General features: G+C 36.5%; 1 protein-coding gene across 1 annotated transcript in view; it reads left to right on the top strand.

The window, feature by feature from the left end:
- The first annotated feature begins 2,004 nt into the window (after positions 1-2,004).
- Positions 2,005-17,005, top strand: part of LOC127412433 (zinc finger matrin-type protein 4-like) — a 120,434-nt gene continuing 105,433 nt past the window's right edge. The window contains exon 1 of the mRNA XM_051648779.1: positions 2,005-2,280. The gene's annotated coding sequence lies outside the window, so the exon portion shown is untranslated. The remainder of the gene's footprint in view (positions 2,281-17,005) is intronic.

Here is a 17,005-nt window from a genome sequence, read left to right on the forward strand (position 1 = left end):
TCAATAAACCACAAGTTCAAACAGTATGACACTGTTTGTGTCATAGACTAATATTCAGGGTTCCCACAATATTTGTCCAATGCATTTCCATGATTTTTCCATGACTTTTCTATCATTTTTCCTGTCGCTTATAATTACCGCATAAGGATTTTTAAAAATAATTTTGCAATCACACTCACAAAGAACAATTTCTAACCAATTTAACACTTTAGAGCTGAGCATAACTAGAAAATATATACTCACTTAAGAAAATTCCCTGACTTTTTAAGATTTGATTAATTTCCATGACTTTTCCAGGCTTGGAAAATCAAAATCTTCGAATTCCCTGATATAACCAGGATTTCCATGACAGTGGGGACCCTGAATATTATATATTATACCTGATTCCAGCCTTGCTGAAGCACCCCCACCAAATTTCACAATGGGTGCGAGACACTGTGGCTTGAAGGTATCTCCAGGTTTGAAGGTATCTCCAGGTCTCCATCTAACCATTAGACGACCAGGTGGAGGATCGGTGATGATCTGGTGCTTCAGCAAGGCTGGAATCGGGCAGATTCGTCTTTGTGTAGGATGTATGAATCAAGCCAAGTACAAGGTTAATCTCGAAGAAAACTTGCTTCCTTGTGCTCTGACAATGTTCCCCAACTCTGAGGATTGGTTTTTCCATCAGGACAATGTTCCATGCCACACAGCCAGGTCAATCAATGTGTGGATGGAGGACCACTGGATCAAGACCCTGTCATGGCCAGCCCAATCTCCAGACCTGAACCCCATTGAACACCTCTGGAATGTGATCAAGAGGAAGATGGATGGCCACAAGCCATCAAACAAAGCCGAGCTGCTTGAATTTTTGCGCCAGGAGTGGCATAAAGTCACCCAACAGCAAAGACTGGTAGAGAGCATGCCAAGACACATGAAAGTTGTGACTGAAAATCAGTTTTATTCCACCAAATATTGGTTTCTGAACAGTTTATTTGTTAATACAGTAGTACTGTGTTGTTTAAAAATGAATATTAAGGTCTGAAAACACTGCATCTTTTTTGTTATTTTGACCAGTTGTCATTTTCTGCAAATAAATGCTCTAAATGACAATATTTTTATTTGGAATTTGGGAGAAATGTTGTCAGTACTTTATAGAATAAAACAAAAATGTTTATTTTACTCAAACACATACCTATAAATAGTAAATCCAGAGAAACTAATAATTTTGCAGTAGTCTCTTAATTTCCAGAGCTATATGTAGTATATATATATATATATATATATATATATATATATATATATATATATATATATATATATATATATATATATTTGGACAGCAAGAAAAAAAACCTTATTGTGTAGTCCTGCTATGGGAATAGAATATAATAAAAATAGAATAAAATATAGTAGGAGTTTTGTTTTTATTTTATTTTTTATTATTATTATTATTATTATTATTTTAATGTTTTAAGCACAGTATATGCTACTATACTTATCTTCTGGTCATATCATCATATTGCAGAAAGAGATGGCTATATCTGTAGCACAGAAGAACACTAACAGAAAAATAACATGTTGCCATCATATTTTTTGGACCATGAAATATAGTGATACCACAGTGTTCTTTAAAGTATCTTGAAGTACAATTTAAATACCATGGCACATAAATAAAATAATCAATCAGTTCACTGGTAGCCTATATAACAAAGTATATTATATATTAGTATATAACTAATGCCACATTAGCCTACTTTTTTTTTTTTTTTTTTTTTTTTTTTTTTTTGGGAAAACACCAAACGCACGACAAAAGTAAACCGTAACTCTCTTCTCAAGAGGGGCGCCCAGACTCTTCCAAATGAGCTGTGCTTGTAGAATGACACCCGCGTGTGTATGTGTGTGCGTGTGCGCGCGCAGTACATTCCATATCTGTGGTAGTAGTCTCTCTGGATTTCTGACGTGTGTGTCGGTGCGCTTATAACTGTGAGCTCTCGCTTTACGCGCGCAGTCTGACGGCTTCGCCGCGCGCTCCTCACTGCGCTCTCCGATCATCTCTCACGATTTCACCGTTTATTAAAGTCGAGGATCAAACATTAAGACAGAACATTGCTTACATTTCGTTGGTTCTTCAACGTTTTAACCCACGTGCTCTTGGGAAACTGTGCCTCTGCTTCGAACCGAACCGCGATTCATCGGAGAATAAGTTTGCCGGATACAGGTGCTATAACTCCAGCTGATGATCACAGACACAGATTTAGACTGTCAGATTCCAAGAGATCATTTCAGTTCCAGCGCAAGGTGAGTTCAGATACATTATACATACCATTATGATGAGGATGATGACGATGCTGGTAAGACTTGTAGTTTCACTGTTTACTGAATGTAGGAGATCCCGGTTTACAGCAACAGTGATGGTTGTTACAGAAATAGCGGAGAGCGAGGACAGTTGTCACACTTTTTACTCTCACACTTTACTGAGTAGCTATTTCTGTGTATATCTGTTTTTTATTTTATTTATGTATTTTATTTTTTTTATCTTTCATTTCAAGACATGTGCCGTAAAGTTTTGCACACACCCACACACACACACACACACACACACACACACACACACACACACATACACACACACACACACACACACACACACACACACACACACTTTATTGCCCAAGAAAAAGATACATTGAACAAACATTGACCTATGGCGGGGTCATGCTTTCACACTATATGGGGTAAGTTGTCACAAATAGAACTTGTGGTTTATTGACACAGATTTATTGACACAGATTTCAGAATATTTTATTCAAAATATGAAATATTATCTATACTAGTGAAACTAATTATCTTCCACAACATATGCTATCTATAGACCTATCAAAAACGATATAGGCTATTTAATGACTTTTAAGTAGAATACAGTAAAACACCTATGAAACACAAAACAATTAACGAAATAACAAAAACTGGAAAAGTACCAAAATATCAACCCATTAATTTAGTCAATAGAAATTGTAATTAAGGGATTGTATACAATTATAACACATGAAACATGCGACAACCTGCCCAGACCTGACATTTATGACAAATACTTTTGTCCTCAGAACAGTTCATCCATTTAGTTACAATCTACCTTCATTATATGGTATGCCCTTAACCAGTGTATGCCAGTGTGGTTTGTTTTCCCTTGTGTACTTACATGCTTTCTTTTAAGTTTTATTTACAGCACACTTACATGCCCCAAACGCCCATAGTATACAGAGAAACACTATGCACCACAAGCTTTTAAGGTAAGATTTATAAGACAGATGATCTGCAGAACCGGCAGTTATTTCTATAAACTTTCACACTATATTTCTGGTATTTTAAAGAGCAGGGCAACTTTGCTGCTAGGGATGAATTGACTTGTAGTTTTAATTTTGTATTTTGTGTAATTGAAGATAATTTAATGTAACTGTGATTCCACTGTACACTAATGGTATCCCACCAGTGTTCTGTGAAGATTGCTTTCACACACACACACACACACACACACAGACAAAATAAAAATGCTCTGTCCACATTATGCAGCTCTGAGAAATTTGTACCATCTAAAATTGTTGGTAAGGTCACTGAGAGTGGTTCTTAAGCTGATTTTGACGGTCCAGAGAGTGTACTGTGCTAAAATATTCGGGAAAAGGGCAAAATAAATAAATAAACAGGGTTGGGGAGTAATGGAATACATGTAATGGGATTAAGTATTAAAAATACAAAATATTAGTAACTGTATTCCACTACAGTTACAATTTAAGTAGTTGGTAATCAGAATACAGTTACATTAACAAAGTATTTTGATTACTGAAGAAATATTTTTATTAAACATTTGTTTATTTTAGATTTAGTCTATTCAGTTGGAAAACATTTATCCATATAAATGATGCGATCCAAAGTGCATTTGAACAGCGGTGAAACACTTTCTTATGATGTGTTACATTCATACGAGCAGACAGAGAAGTAAGTTTGAAGTAAGTTTGGAGCAGCAGAAATATAAATAAACCTTGTGTAAATTGTCTTGAGGACATTTAGCTTTATGCTAAGCTAAAATGCTATTTCTAGCCATTTTACATGCACTTGTTACCAGGCACGATCATATTTTTTTATCCAAGAAAATCCACGTTAGATCATATTTGTTTTTCTCTAGTAAGACCTTTGATATTAGGGCAAAAGTCGTATTCTTGATGAGAATTTTTTTTATTGTTTTTCTGGAAAGATATCTAAAAATCCTTATAACAAGATTACTTTGCTTTATCTTGTTTTATAAGCAACACTACATAAGATATTCAAACTTTTTCAGAGAATGTATTTTTAACATGCGTATTTTGTCTTACTGTATACTGGCAGAGTTTTTATAGTCAAAACAAGTGAAAAAATCTACCAGTGCTGAAGAAGTAATCCAAAGTATTTAGATTACATTACTGACCTTGAGTAATCTAACGGAATATGTTTCAAATGACATTTTACAGCATGTATTCTGTAATCTGTAGTGGAATACATTTCAAAAGTAACCCTCCCAACCCTGTAAATAAATAAAAATAAATGAAACAAATTCAGAATCGCTGGGTTTTTAGCACATTTAAGGGAATGTTCTGGATTAAATACAGGTTTCTTTGTTGTTGTTTTTGACAGCTTCTGTGGCATGCTGTTGATTACCACACAAAATAATTTTGACTCGTCCCTCATTTTGTAAAAACAAAGGACTCACAAATGACAATGGAGGTTGTACCTGGAACATTCCCTTAATTTTCCTTAATCCAGTTCCTTCATAAATACCTTTTCCCACTCTAATGCTGTTATGTTGGGTAAGGGCTTGTCATGTATGTGTGACAGAAAACAGCATGAAACAACAAATCATACTGTACATGCAGGCCATGAGACAGCTTCCATTTATTAAAGTGCACCCATATAAAACATTTATATTTAAAATTCTGTCATTATTTACTCATTGCCATGTCCATGTTCCAAAACTGTTTGCTGTTTTTGCCACATTTTTTCTGGGGAACACAAAAGAAGACATTATACAAATACTTACATTTATGGAATACAATTCCACAGCTATTAAAAGGAGATGAAGAAAAGAAAAGAAAAAACCTAATACAAGTAGTTCATTTGACTTGTGTGCTATATTTCAAGTTTGCTGAAGTCATGCGCTTGCTTTGTTTGAATAACAGACCGAAAATCAAGCCATTATTCACTTTGAATCTTCCCCTCTGCTGAAGCTCTGATTTCTCATTTGTGTTTACATCGAGATTTAAAATTCATCATTGACGCCAAACGACATTAGTTCATGCATAAGCGAACATTCTGCGCCTGTTTGAAAATGCGACAAGAAGAACAAGATTTGAGAGCTGCAGCAGAGTGGAACATTTTAAGTGAATAACAACATAAATTTAAGTCTGTTCCTCACATAAAGCTATTGTATGGCTTTAAAAGACTTGGGCTGGGTTTTCAGAAGCACTAAGAAGAACGTTGGTAGCACTTCATTTCTACGGCACATTTCCCAAAAGCATTGTTATCAAAGTAGTATGTATAAAGGCACATAAATTAAAGGTATAGTTCACCCAAATATTTCTTCCGAAAATTATTTCATATTTTTCTCACCCTCGTGCCATCCCAGATTATTTATTTTTTTAAATATCTCAGCTCTGTAGGTCAATACAATGCAAGTGAATGATGGCCAGAACTTTGAAGGTCCAAAAAGCTTATAAAGGCAGCATAAAAGTAATCCATATGATTCCAGTGATTAAATCCATATCTTCAGAAGTGATATGATAGTTGTGGGTGAACAACTTATCAATATTTAAGTACTTTTAGGCTATGTGAGAGCCCCTTATTATGATTCACGTCCTGTGCATTCACATTACATGCATTTGTGTCACTTTCATTAATCTCTGTGAAGCTGAGCATTAATACATCTCAAACCCTGTTTTACCAAAGCCATACTTATTTCTTTAGTTCAATTCAGTAATAGTTAATAGCCTAACTTTTGGTGCCTCGATAAGGTTACATACAATTTTCATGCTTGTCAGTATTTCAGTATTATTTGCATGTTGAGAAGACAAATTCTTGGACATATTGGCCAAACTTTCATCACCTTTGGACTGGACAGCTCCCGTAACGAAGCACTTAAGTTTTACTTTATAACAAGTGATCTATGTGCAGTTTGGGAAACAGGCATTATTTCATTGAAAAATAACGAGCAACATTGGTTAAGATAACCGTAAAGCTTAAATTGCATTGTTATTGGGAAACCCAGCCTTGGAAAACTGTGCATGAGTCATTTGGATTACTTTAATGGAGTTTTTTTTTTCCTTTTTTTCTGGAGCTTGACAGCCAAGGTTAAGAAAATAGTATATAGGTTTGGGACGACAACATCACTGTGAGTAAATTACAGAATTTTTATTTTTTGGTGAAATATTCCTGTAAGCTATTGTTCTGTTTCAATGCTGGAATGTACAGCAGATTCATATGCTTTGTTCAGCAGTCCATTCCCCTGACATCTGCTCAGTTCTTTGTTCAGGGTTTGGCTTTATTGTTTAATACAGTACAGCTCTGGAAAGAAGACGCGTGGGGCTTTTTCTTAGGATGATATATTTGTCCTGTGCCCTCTGTGCTTTATCTGTGTTGAGCAGGGATTCTCTCGCAGCTGCGACACATGTCAATGGTGAATGATGGATTTGGTGCTAGCACAAAGGGGAGTTTATGGATCTTTGCGAGTGAGATAGCAAATGATTTGCTGTAAAATACAATACATGAGAGAATGGCCATAGTGCACAGAGACAGAATGCAAGAAACAACAGTACACCTAAAATAGACGCTTAACATGTTACTACGCACCAGGGGCGGACTGGGAAGATAATTTGGCCCTGGATTTTATATAGGGGGAGGGGGTTATGGGCCCTCTATAGCCAGTCGCGGCCCAGTCAGCATAACGCAGCCCGTTTCAGGATATTGCTGCCCGTTCAGCCCTGTTTCACGGCCGGCCCACTGGGAAAAATCCCGGTTCTCCCTATGGCCATTCCGCCCCTGTTACGCACACATGCACTTGAAAATCTACCTATGAGAGTTGGGTGATACAGGTAATAAAATTACCTTGAGATTTTTCAGTATTTAGATGATATTCATCATATATATAATTATGGACTACATTTTTAACTGGATTAGATTTTTTAAAATACAGTCAATATAGTTGTTAAAAATAATCAAGGCATTTTTTCCACTCAGTTTCACACTAAACTAACAATAATTTACATATATATGCACAATGGTAATCAACTGCAATATTTACTTAACTATATCATTTACTCACCCTTATTTCATTCCAAATCAATATGACTTTATTTTCTTTAATGGAAAACAAGAGGAGACATTTTGAAGAATGTTGATGCTGCTCTTTTATTTCATACAGTGAAAGTGAAAGGAAACTGAGCCTGCCAGTCCCTAGCTTTCTGCCTAACATGTAGGCTTTTGTATACCGGGTTTGGCACAAAGTGGGTGAGTAGATGATGACAATTAAAATTTTTGGTTGAACTACTGTATCCCATTGATAAAAGGCACATTAAAATCATTGCGATATTTACAATATTGCTTAATTTTATATCACCTGCAAAATCACTGCAAATATGTTGTGAATATCTGATATACAGTATTGCTTAGCCCCACTGACAACACACTACTGCCTGTGTGTATGCACAAAAAGCCACAATACAGTTCAGATTATTGCAATGATTGCTCTCTACCCTCGATTATTCTTTATGCACATAGAGTCATAACCCATGAGGCTTCCTTTAAATACCATATTTTTTGCCTAATCAATGTAATTGCTCCATCTCAGAGGAATGATAATTATTTGCTTTTTTGTCTAAGAAAGGCTGCTCTTCTGACCATACACTCTAGTTGTTGTTTTTTCTCAGGACTGCGCCATGGCAACAGACATGATGATCAATCTGGAAAAAGCATGTATCTTTGGTATATCTGGAGATTAATTGCTTTTCTCCCTCTAATCATATGCAAACACCCATCTCATTATTATGAGTTTTAGTATGTTGCAGTTGCATCTGCATCCTATTTTAATACATTGTCACTGATGTAATGAAAATACATTTGAAAATAAAAGGTGATAAATCCTGCTGACTGTCAGTGCAAATGATGGATCTGATTTCTTCTCTTTGAGCATGCAATCCGAGCTTGCACATTAAGCGACATCTATTTTAAAATTATTGCAGTCATATCAAACTGAAGAGCTTTTCTGTGGTTTCTGACATTATGCTTGTGTGTAAAAAGGCTTCTGCGTTTAAAAAGAACCAAAAGCTTGGTCTAAGTTGGTTTAAGCTAATCTAGACAGTCTTCCAGCCTGGCCAGCTGAAAAGTGCCTAAAACTGCCTATAAAACCAGCAGGTAGACCAGCCTGACCAGATAGTGATACCCTCTTTGACTAGCAAATCAGTTATGGCTCGTTTAAGCAGTTTTTTAGCAGGGTTTGAGGACACTAGTGAACCAAAGATATATAAAGTAAGAAGAACATACTTTAACATTTGTTGTGCGTTTATGTGTGTGACATGAATGTAAGTTGATGAAGAGATACACCTGCCAGAATTATGCACTGAAAATGTAAGCCAGCTTTCCATCTGAGCTTTGAAAGGTGACACAGGATTCTGGGGTAAACATCTTGCTTTACCTCAAACATGCTCTAATGTTCTTGCTTCTTTATCTTTTGCACGTGCAATCGCCACTATAATTTTTGTTTTTCAGAAAAAGAAAAAAAAATTGTTTTTTTACTTCCATTCATGCAGTGGAAGAGGATTTAAGTTTGATTCTTTAGATGCTCGATGACGTTGACGTTGCAGTACGGTGATCTGTCTGTTATTGGTCTTTCGTTACTCACCCCCTTTTCAAATGTCCAATGAGAGCCGAAGCACATACAGTACAGCTGTGAGTCACAGACCGCATGCTTTAGTAAGAAGGAATGGACAGGATGAAAGCAAATTGAGTCTGCCTCTATTATTTTGTTTTTTTCTCATCTTTTCTCTCTCTATAATGTTTTGTTTACGCTTTTAATGATATTACCTCAAGGTATGCCACACCACAGATTCTAGTGGAAAAGGACATCGCTTTGTTCTTTTCTGTTCTGTTGCTTGTTCTTTTCACACTCAGTTTAATTGCTTATTCTGAAGCAGTGTTACAAAGTAATTAATTACTAAAATCCAGTGGCGAAGTCTCAGGGCCAGCAAAGCCTTCTCTGCTGGCCTAACATGCCAAATAAAAATATTTTTCATCCTTTCATTCTCATTCACCTTTTTGCCTATGTATTTTAATCACTTTCCACTCTTAATTAATCTACAAACAAATAGAGAAAAACTAAAAGTTTATCCAGTCAGAATTTATTCCTCGATGTTTACAAGCAAAGTGTGACAACTGTTTCACAAATCACATGCCCGAAGCAGCGCACGAGTTTGAGCTGGAATGGAATGCATCTTTATGTCAGAATTACAACTTGTAGGCTCGTGCAGAAATTCTCAACTCTGAGATGCAGGGGCATGATGTCACACAAACATGTCGACACTCAGGGAGATACACAAAGTAAGGGATAAACATTCACTTTATTAAGTAATATCGATAAATGAGTTCGTTTCCACATTACATGATATTAAAGCTTGTTTAATAAACGCCTGCAGAAACAGGTGTATAAAACATTATAATCTCTTTTGATAATCGTACACCTGTAGAACACATGCTAGCGCTGCAGCATTGTTTATCAGTTGGGTTGCTAGGAGACATCTCTAATGAGAGTCAAACCCCTGCTAAGCTAACGGGAGCATTGCAGTTCCGAATATCGGGGAATGGAATGCATTTATGGTCGGAGATATCAAATAGGAATATCCCACATCCAACTTGAATGGAACGCAGCATAACAGCGTACCCTGACGGAACGAAATTTATTGCAAGCAACATTTAAATCGCAAATATTATTAGATAGATTTTTCCAGGTCTTTTCAAGTTCTGGCTTTCGTGCATGGACGTGTTTTTAAAATGTCAATTGGTATTACTAGTTAGCTGCGACATAATGTATGATGCCCAAAGGCATAGGGTGTCTTATTCATTGTGAAACTCATAAATTAGCATAATTAATTCTGATTCAAAGAAATGGCTAGCATAGTCCAATCACTGCCAACCATGTTAAAATAAAATTATACATTATACATTTTGAATATATGTACTGATTACCATTGTCCAATGTCTGCCAAACATCTTGAGTGGTCCAAACATCATCTGCAGCCTGAAACTGAACTTTTGATAAGAAGTTTGGATTGAATGCACTTAACTGCATAGAGAGCTCCCTATTTAGTGAATGCCTTAACCTCCAGTGTGCTGTCTATCTGCACTGGTCTCAGAACGGTACAAAATGCACCTTATTTTCATCCTAACTCCATATAAAGCCTCTGAAAGCAAAATTTTTCAGCTTTTGCATGAACCCATTGATTCTTAATGTGATAATGCACAGTAAACATAGGATTTCTAAGGAAAAAATGCGCTAGAGTACACATTAGTGTACAGTGTTTAAAATGTTAAAAAAATGACAGTACAGAGTCTCCTGAACTGAGATCAGTCGGTTTAAATGAATTTAAAATATGTGTTGCATATAGCGAAGCCAAAATACAACGTCCACGCATGTGTACACAGGGTCGCACTAGGTTAAATTCTTGTAATCAAATTACGCTTGCTGACTTTCAATTAAGTTCATTACTTTTAATTACTTTACATGGGTTACACATGTTTCTTAAATAATATTATATATGCAGAATAATTTAAAACATGAATTACGTTAAAATGTACAACTGTTTATGCTTTGTGACAGCTAAAGTGTGTGCGCCCCCTAAAGAGTCAGTGAACAAGTAGAAACAGACATTTTGAATTTGTTGAGCGGAAAAACAACATGTGAAAAGTGTTTTAGAAAGCAACATAAAAGTAATTAGTAATGTGATTACTTTTTCAATGAAGTAATCAGTAATCTGATTACAGCTTTAGAGAAATAATTAATAATTTGTAGTGAATCACTTTTTTTGAGTAACTTACCCAACACTGATCTGAACCTTAATGTTTGATTCCATTTCCCTCCCCCCACAGATCTCTTTTCACATTCTACTATTTGGGTGCAAACCTCTGTATGTTTGCTTCATCGACGTAGTACCATTGTGAGAACTAGCTCTTTACCACTGTATCTAGGTAATGACCCTGGAAAAGATGCCAGCTTCACTGAGTTAAAGTATTTGTCCTACGGATTTACCACCAAATATTTAAATGCACATATCGGACATTATGTTTGCGTTACAAGAGATAAGAAGTATGTGAGCTGCTGTCCAAAGGAGAACAATGTATTCAGAGACAAGCAGCTATTGTATGAGAAATGCTGCATACTGCAGTATATAATAAGTGAGTGTACAGTACAGTGCTAACTATCACAAATCAGCTTAAAAAAAAAAAGTCAACAAAAGAAACCCACGTTTACATGAGATTTGAAATCAATGGGTTATTCTCTGCTTCTGATGTCAAAACGTGAACAGACATAAGCACAGCACTTGTGCACATGCAACACAAAATTGGAGTAAGGGGTAAAAATCTACCTGGGTCAGTTGGTTTATTTTTAAACCATTTATGACCTTACCTTGATAAAGGAACGCCGCTTAAGGCATTTAAATGACCATCTACGTTGTCAGCGTATTAGCATAATCATAAGAAGATGCATGTAAAAGCGTTCAGTGTCACCAGGAGCAAGCAAAGATGCAAATCATACATCATCATTAGCAATGAACTGAGTTAGTACGAATTGCTTTCATACCATTTGTGAACTATACCAGAGAATTATACCAAAGACCAGCTTTTCAAGGGAAATTGGGTGCAGTTCCCTAGTGTGCACATGAGTTCAGAAAAATCACTTTTATACCAACCAAAAGGACCTACTGGAATTCTGTGCGTGAAATAAACTCCGAATTTATAACAAGTAGATCTGTCTACACAGCAAAAAATATTGTTCTTCAACAGTATTTTTGCCTTGTTTGTAAACATCCTTAAAACAAGGTTTTCTTAAAGGTGCACTCAGTAATGTTTTATATAAGTCGTCATGGACTTACCAACACCTAGGGGCGTGGATGCAGCATCATTCAAATGCAGTAGTTTTCAGTTACCGATGCCATTGTAGAAATTCACTATACACAGTAAGCCATGATTAATTTAATCCATGAATGAAAGTGTCCAATAACAGGGCAGTTACTGAGATTAAGTGAGTAGTATTCGGCTGGTCATGTGATTCTAATATGGCTGCACCTATGAGGGGACTTTCACCATGTAAAATAAAACAGCTTTTATAAGGTTTCTAATATGATGAGACTCTTCATTTCACATGAGTGGTCATAATTTTATACATACGTTTGAAAATAACAATTACATTTTTAAGGAGGACAACTTTTTTTAATAAGGAAAAAAAATTACTGAGTGCTCCTTTAAAAAAATAAAATAAAATAAAAAATTGCCAGTAAGAAAATGCATATTGTTGTAGGATGTTTAGATAATTTTACTGGTTAAGACAGTCTAGTATGAAAGCACCCTAAGAGCATTTTAGCTGTTAATGCTAAAAAGGGAAAAAAGAGAATAAGAACATTTTTATCTTATTTGTCCTAGCATTTAAACCAGGCACACCTGATCACCTGAGTGCAGAGACGACTTATGAAGGTTCTCAGTGCCAAAGGCGTGACGTGGGGCTTCAGGGCCGCTTAGTGCTTCCTGGCACACGAGGAACCCAACATGCCAGCACCCCAGCGGGCAACACAGTCTTTCTGCTCTCACTACATCATGGAATCCGTCCTTATGTGCTAGTGTCATGTAGGCATAACTGGTTCATCCCCACACACTTTTCCAAGAATTATAAATGGGGCAAAATAGCGGAATTCACCAACACACATGACTGTGGTGTTGCATCTGGCAGTCACATCTTTCAGCTTTATGGGAGGAAAAATCGGTGGAGTGCTGTGATTGACAGGCTATGCAAACAAGGACATTGCAAGGTGTTTGAGTGAAGAGTAGAAAATGAAATTCTCACTGAAATGAATCTTTGCGCTTATTGCATCATGGCTATTTTTAGTCTTCCTGCTGACTTGGGCCATATTCATGTGACATTTAGGGGGGAATTCACTGAGAATGAATTGTGCTTGCTGATAGCATGGTTGATTTGCATGCACTGTCTGCGCTGTTGCAATGCCTGGTGCAAATTAGGTATCAGTGCAATCACACCCAGAATTTTTGTGCTGAACACTATTTACACACTGCATATCCTGATAAAATTTTTTGTCATTTTTCAGTGAAAATCTTGACGTCCATTGCACGTTGATGAGTGTTATGAGAGAAGCGCGATCACAGTGGCTTGCGTGTTTACGTGAAAACTTGTGTTGTTTCGCGCTAAAAACAATGCAAGTTCTCGCAAGAACACACATGCCAGTGTAAATTATGACAGAATTTTCATTTTTTGGTGAACAATTCCTTTAAATAGATGCAAAACAAAAGAGAATAATCACTATTCAATATGCAAACAGATGTAAAAAGTACAAAGACGTCATTACTGTCTTCAAATTTTCAAAGGATCCCACTGTGAATTCGACGACAGTAAGTCGAAAGTTCTTCATCCGAAATCGGCCTGTGCTTACTGAATTTGAACTATTGCCTCCTTGACTGAAGCTGGAAGTGTTGTTGAATGTATGGGCATGTGTTAGCTCCAGTTTCCATGTGAAATGTCGACAGAGTGGTGCCAAAAGCGAGTTGTAAAGTGAGTTGCTTTTAGTTGTAAATGATATAACACAGTCAAAAGAAATGCATATTTTTTTATTATATGCCCTAATCCAAATCCCAACCCTAAACCTAACCTTGAGTGCTGATAAAATATAATCCTAAAGGGAAAATGCAATCTGCGAATCATGCTCATCATTGATTATGTGAACTTTCTGGTTATGTGAACCTTCTGGTTTCCATGGGATTAGAACACATCTCTGAGGCTGTTCATGCAAAGTGTTATCAGTAGTAGCACCATAGAAAAAGGTAAACACATTTTAATTGATACAAAGATGTCTGATGGGACATGCCGCTTGTCAGTAACTCAGCAGAATGGGGTCAATGTCAGGATACTGGAACATTCGTTAGGAACATGTCGAGTTCCTGTGTAATCATGTTGTATGCTGGTATTCTGCATTAATTAGTCATAAAATGTGATCTTATCTTTATTAAAGTCTGAAGCATATACAAACTTTATGTGCTTAAGCTAACAACACACAAACAGTTATAATCTTGCACAACGTTCAGAAGGAATTTTGGACCATTCTTCCTTACAGAACTGCTTCAGCTCAGCCAGTTTCTTAGGATGTCTGGTGTGAATGGCTCTCTTGAGCTCATTTCACAGCATCTCTATTGGGTTAAGGTCTGGGCTCTGACTGGGCCACTCTGTAGTGGAGTTACTTTGATGTATGGGGTCATTGTCCTGCTGAATCATCCATCTTCTAGTGAGCTTCAGTTGGTGCACAGCCACCCTGACATTATCCTGTAGGATATCTTGATAAACTTGGGAATTAATTTTTCCCTCGATGATGGCCAGTGGTCCTGGCCCTGAAGCAGCAAGCAGCACAAATCATGTTGCTCCCTCCACTGTACTTCACCGTTGGGATGATGCTTTCATATTGGTATGTGGTGGACTTCTTACGCCATACATAGTGCTGCACGTTCCCAAACAATTCGACTTTAGTGTCATCAGTCCACAAAACATTTTCCCAGTGGCATTGTGGAGTGTCAAGGTGGTCTTTGGCAAACTTCAGGCACGTAGCAATGTTTTTGTTGGAAAGCAGCGGCTTCCTTCGTGGACACCATGCCTGTTTAATGTTTTCCATATAGTTGACTGATGAACAGAGATGTTAACCAGTTACAATGATTCTTTCAAGTTCTTCAGCTAAATTCTTTAGCTATCACTCTAGGGTTTTTTTTTTTTTTTTTACCTCATTCAACATTCTGCGGTGTGCCCTTTGAGTCTTCTTGCCTGGACCGCCACTTCTAGGGAGAGTAGCCACAGTACTATATAGTCTCCATTTATAGACAATTTGTCTAACTGTGGATATTTCAATATCTAAGCTCTTTAAGATGACTTTGTAACCCTTTCCAGCTTTATGCAAAGCAACAATTCTTTATCATGGGTCTTCTGAGATCTCTTTTTTTGCAAGGCATGGTCCACATCAGCAGATGCTTCTTGTGAATAGCAAACTCAAAATGTTTGAGTGCTTTTTACAAGTCAAAGTAGCTCTAACCCACACCTCCAATCTCGGTTCATCGATTGGATGCCAGATTTGCCAACTCCTGACTCCAGTTAGCTTTTTTTACGTCATTAGCCTAGGGGTTCACATACTTTTTCAAACTGACACTGTGAATGTTTGAATGATGTATTCAATATGTACAAGAACAATACAATAAGTTGTATGTTATTAGTTAAAACAGATTGTGTTCGTTCATTATTGAAACTTAGATGAGATCAACCCAGATTTTAAGACAAATGTATACATAAATGCAGGTAATTCCAAAGGGTTCACATACTTTTTCTTGCCACTTTAGTTACTTATAGTCTCTGCATGCCAAGCTGGAATAGGAGAAAGTATTTTAACATCAAACAGATTACACCCACCATCTTCAAGTGTAGCTTGAATGTTGTGTGTCTCAGGGGATGTATGGTGGAGAAAGAGCGTGGCATGTTAGAGCGTCCAATTCTTGGCAAAGAGAAGTCAGTGTGGAGTATGAAAATCAATATTTGTATAATCAAAAGGTTTGTGGCACTCATAACCTTGAAGCACCTGTCCTCAGGATTTGTTCATTTGTTTTATTTCAATTTTTTCTGTCATTATTATGACATTTATTTTTCTGTAGCTAATGAACAAATTCTTCAACAGAAGTGGAATCAAAAAAGTAAAATCTGTTTGCTTTTTTTTTTAAAAAAATACATGAATATACAGTATTGCACCATAATCATTTGAGATCATGTATCTAATACACTGTGGCTGTGTGTGTATTTCTGAGATGTCCCGTCATTCCTAGATAGGGTTTAGCTAGCCGGGCTAATCCTCAGTCATCTTGAAAATAGGGTAAATAGGCATTTATTCAAATGCTTTTCTTGGAAGCTCTGATATCAGCTGCAGCCCACATTTAGCCCCAGACCACATCCAGGGCATTGTGAAATGAACCAAAAGACTCTGGAGAGCGGAGGTGTTTGTGTGATAGCTTGCACACAAACTGAATAATGGACGAGATCGTGGAAAATGTATCTGCGCTGCACACTAACAGCCTACACAAAACATCAATCCGCAAGTTTAACAAAGGGGCATTAGCACTGTGGTCTCTCTCTCTCTCTCTCTCTCTCTCTCTCTCTCTCTCTCTCTCTCTCTCTCTCTCTCTCTCTCTCTCTCTCGCTTCTCTGGTTAATGGCAAAAAAATAAAACATTCTTATTCAGTATTTTTTCTTGTTTTGTAGTAACAATATCTAAACAACTTTAAAACAAGATACTTTTACTTGAGAAGCAAAATAACAAGATATTAAGTCTCGATTTCAGAAAAATTTATTTAGAGAGGTTTATGCTTAAAACAAGAAAATAACATATGCAAGAAAAATACATTGTTTTGTAATAAATTGTAAATTGTAAGGGAAAGCAAGGTTAATTTTTTTTTTACCCCATTGGCTTTAACTTGTTTTAAGCATAAAACTCACTCAACTTTGTTGGATTTTTCTAATAAAAAAAAAATAAAAAAGACTTAATTTCTAACATCATTTTGCTTCTAAAATAAATTTACCTTATTTTAAAGATGTTTCAATATATTTGATGGAAAAGAAGTAAAAAATACTGAGTATGAAAATGTTTTTCAGTGTTGAATGAAGGTTTCTCATGGCTCTGATTCCTGTTTGGACTGACATGCCTCT

Source organism: Myxocyprinus asiaticus, chromosome 21, assembly GCF_019703515.2.
Source record: "Myxocyprinus asiaticus isolate MX2 ecotype Aquarium Trade chromosome 21, UBuf_Myxa_2, whole genome shotgun sequence".
NCBI lineage: Eukaryota > Metazoa > Chordata > Actinopteri > Cypriniformes > Catostomidae > Myxocyprinus > Myxocyprinus asiaticus.